This window comes from Pteropus vampyrus, unplaced genomic scaffold (genome assembly GCF_000151845.1).
Source record: "Pteropus vampyrus isolate Shadow unplaced genomic scaffold, Pvam_2.0 Scaffold45, whole genome shotgun sequence".
NCBI classification, from domain to species: Eukaryota; Metazoa; Chordata; class Mammalia; order Chiroptera; family Pteropodidae; genus Pteropus; species Pteropus vampyrus.
The window spans coordinates 1,959,850-1,963,534 of NW_011888826.1; the positions used below are offsets into that span (position 1 = coordinate 1,959,850).

General features: G+C 35.8%; 1 long non-coding RNA gene across 1 annotated transcript in view; it reads right to left on the reverse strand.

Annotated features, from left to right (window-relative positions):
* Positions 1–3,455, reverse strand: part of LOC111738970 — a 13,749-nt gene extending 10,294 nt beyond the window's left edge. The window contains exon 1 of the long non-coding RNA XR_002780045.1: positions 3,319–3,455. This is a non-coding gene — a long non-coding RNA (uncharacterized LOC111738970). The remainder of the gene's footprint in view (positions 1–3,318) is intronic.
* Positions 3,456–3,685: the final 230 nt, after the last annotated feature.

The following is a 3,685-nucleotide window of genomic DNA, read 5'->3' on the forward strand; positions in this document are numbered from 1 at the left end:
TACATGCCATGTAAAAATGTAGCTTTAGTAGGTAATCTTGTATATCTGAATAGTTTTTCTGGTTTCAGGACACATATAAACACAGAAATAGTCTGTGAATTCATTTTAACATTAAAAATCAGAAAGCGCATATGCTGCTATATCAACATGGCAGATATTTTGGAATATCATAAAAATTAAATCTAAAATTAAAAAACCACAAAATATGATTTTACTGAATACAGACTACAAAAGAAGTTCATCTTTTACAGTCTGAATTTCTAACTTCCTGGCTACTTTTTGACTCACACGATTAAGAAATGGCTAAGTCAACATTTAATAAATAAAGTTGTAAACAACTTACAATTAATTTTTTCTTATTTTTATCAACAAAGAGAATTAAGAACACACACATACACAATCTTCTCAAATTAAAACCTGTTTGGATAGTGTCCTTTCAGATCATAACTGTAGCAAATATTTTATCTAAATAAGTAATTTTCTACAATTAGTGTGTTACACAATTATGAACCTTCATCAAAACTTACATTGTTCAAGAGTAAGTGATTTTTCTTTTCAAGAAGTGGCTCATGAATGTTTTCTTAAATAAATTATAAAGATAAATCAGCAGTAATATCTTAAATAAATATCTTCTAACATTTTCCCTTGATTTCCATGCCCAAAGTACACAATTTATTTCAAGAGGATTATTTCTGCTGACAGGGAAGTTAGAAAAAATCACTCAGCTGAAGGTTTCCTGATAATCACAGAATCTTTGAAAGCTTGGCCCTGGACATCACTAGGTGACAGTCTAACCTCAGGGTCCCCTCACTGAAAGGAAACCTGGATGAGAACCAAGTCTCCTCATCACTGGAGGGCATGCCTGCCAGCACAAACCATTTGGGGAGAGGGAAATCTAAATACAAGTAGAAATTGCCACTGACAAATTTCAGGAAATAGCGGTCAGAGGGAGTCACTAAGGTTGTCAAATCTTGGGTTTTTTGATTTTATAGGCAAGATGAAAAAGTAGGAACTATCCTTTAGCCCCTTATGAAATAGAAATATTTTCTAATCCAACTAATGGAAAAACACCATGCTTCAAAAGTTTCCAGAGAGTAATGATGAAAACTATGATTTTGCTAGGTTTAAAAAAAACTTTTACATATAGAAAAGAGTACAAATCATAAATATACAGCTTGATTATCTTTTTCTCTTTGAAACAAAATTGTAGTAAGGTATACATAATTTATCGTTTTAACCATTTTGGGGTCTACAGTTCAATGGCAGTAAGTACATTCACGTTGTTGTGCAATCTGCACCATCAGCCACATTCAGAAGTTTTTCATCTTCCCATAACAAAACCCCAGGCTCGTTAAATGATAACTCCTCACTCCACTCCCCCTAGGCCTGGACAGCTACCATTCTACTTTCTGTCCTTGAATTTGACTACTCTAGGTATAAGTCATATAAGTGGAGTCACACAATATTTGTCCTTGTGTCTGGCACTAAGTATAATGTCCTCAAGGTGTAGCATGATGTATTTAATCAAATTGAACTCACCTGTGTAACCAGTGCCCTGATCAAGAAACACAGCGTTACTGGCACCGAAGAAGCCCCTTGTGCCCCACTTCCAGTCAGTACTCACTACCCTTGTATGGTCATGAGAGTCGCCACGTCCTTCAGTCAATGAGAGGAGGGAGGTATAAGAGGAAAGACCGAGGCTTCTGCCTCTGTCCTTTCCCAATAGAAGAAACTGCACGTTTGATCTGTTTTGTAAATTAGGCTTTGGCCTACTTGCCAAGGAAAAGCTTGGAAACTGTTGACTTAGGAAATATTCACATACCATTCCCAGATTATTTGGATAAGTGCCTTGAGTCTGCCCTTATCCTACTAACTCCCATTTTTGTAACTGTTTAGGCAGCATCTCTTGCAGGAAGCCTTCCCTAAGTATTCTTGGTGCCTTTCCACCAAAATGTGATACATCCATGCAACCATGCAGCCTTAGAAAAGAAAGAAATCCTGTCATGTGCTATAATGTAGGTGAACCTACCTCTTGCTTATCGAGGGCATTACGATAAGTGAAATAAGCCAATCACAGAAGAACATACATTGCATGATTCCACTCATATGAAGTATCAGGAGTCAAACTCATAGAATCAAAAAGTAGAATGGTGGTTGCCAGGGGGTGTGGGGAGGGGAAATGGGGAGTTGTTTACTGGATCCAGAGTTTCACTTTTTCAAGATAAAAAAGTTTCTAGGATCTGTTGCACAACAATATGAATATACTTAACACTACTGAACTGTACGCTTTAAAAAAGCTGAGAGGATAACTACGTTATGTGTTACTACCAAAAAAATTTTTTTTAAAAAAAGTTGATCTTTCTGATTCTGAAGCTGTTCACCATTTCACTTTTCACTCTGGACTCTTGCAAAATGAGGGAAGTTTCACAATATTAACCTGCCTGAAAGAGTTTCTATAAATATATGCTTAGCCAGCTCTTAGTTAAACAGAGTATCACGCTGTCATCCTAAGAGTTAGCGTGCATATTTTCTTCTCTTATTTACCCGAATGAAATTATTTAGAAATCTCTTCCTTTTAATGAAATCACATTTTCTGATTTAAATATAAAAGATCTCATAGTCTAATTAGACAAAAAGTATACAATATTATATGATTTATTACAACATTACGTAAAGAAACAAGCCAAGATTTTTTCTTTTTAAAGCAAGAGTAAGTTATAACAGGTAAAAATATATTTTTTTCTCATTATGAATGTTTGACTTTTATTCGAATGCCATTCTCTGGTTTGTGAGGATTTACTCTACATTCTTTTAATCTAGGTTGCATGAAAACCTTGAAACACAAAAGCCAGCAGTGGGTGGAGTGGGAAGACCTCTTTGCTACTCCCCAGATGCCTAGAAGTGGGTTACTTTCTGATGGTGTCTTTGCATCTAATGAAATGGGCTTCTTTGCATTAGCTATGGAAGGGGCTATGCAAGCAGCTAAGGGAAGACCCCAAATCTGCCTTTTCTTTAACTTTGGACTGATAATTAACAGAAAAGACATCAACTCAGATAAATAGGCAAAAGTATTGAACAGACTCATAACTATACTTAGAACCACAATAAAAATAAAAGAAATTTACAATTTAAATAATATAATTAGTTATCTGAGCCCTATGAAATCACAAAATATTTAAAACTTTCGCTAGAATTATGAATGAGTTTTTTGTTTCTATTTGTCAGATTTTAAAAAATACTAAATACATGATCTTTTAATAACTATGCCACATTATTTGAGAGTATGCTAGAAACAAATGAACACACTTCATTACTCACGTTCAGAAGATACAGAAGAAATGAGAAATGATACAGACTCGCCTGGCTTCTAGGAAATGTGCAAATGCTCTGGTGAAAGACAGGTCCAGGGGAAAGAACAAAAACAGAAACCAAGCAGATGAGGATTCAAGTCTGATTTTCACCACAATCTAATGGAGGAAAATGACAGTGAACTATATTACGTGTTGTACGATCATAGCTTTAACCTGGGTGAGCACAAGAGTGGAGCATTCCAGAAAGACGCCTCATCCAGGCTTGGACTTGGGAAATGGGGATTTGAGAAATTTTGCTGGAAGAGGAAGTGCCCAACCTGAATGGACAAAGGTGTTCTGGGCAGAGGGAACAGAAAGTGAAAGTTCCGGAGGTA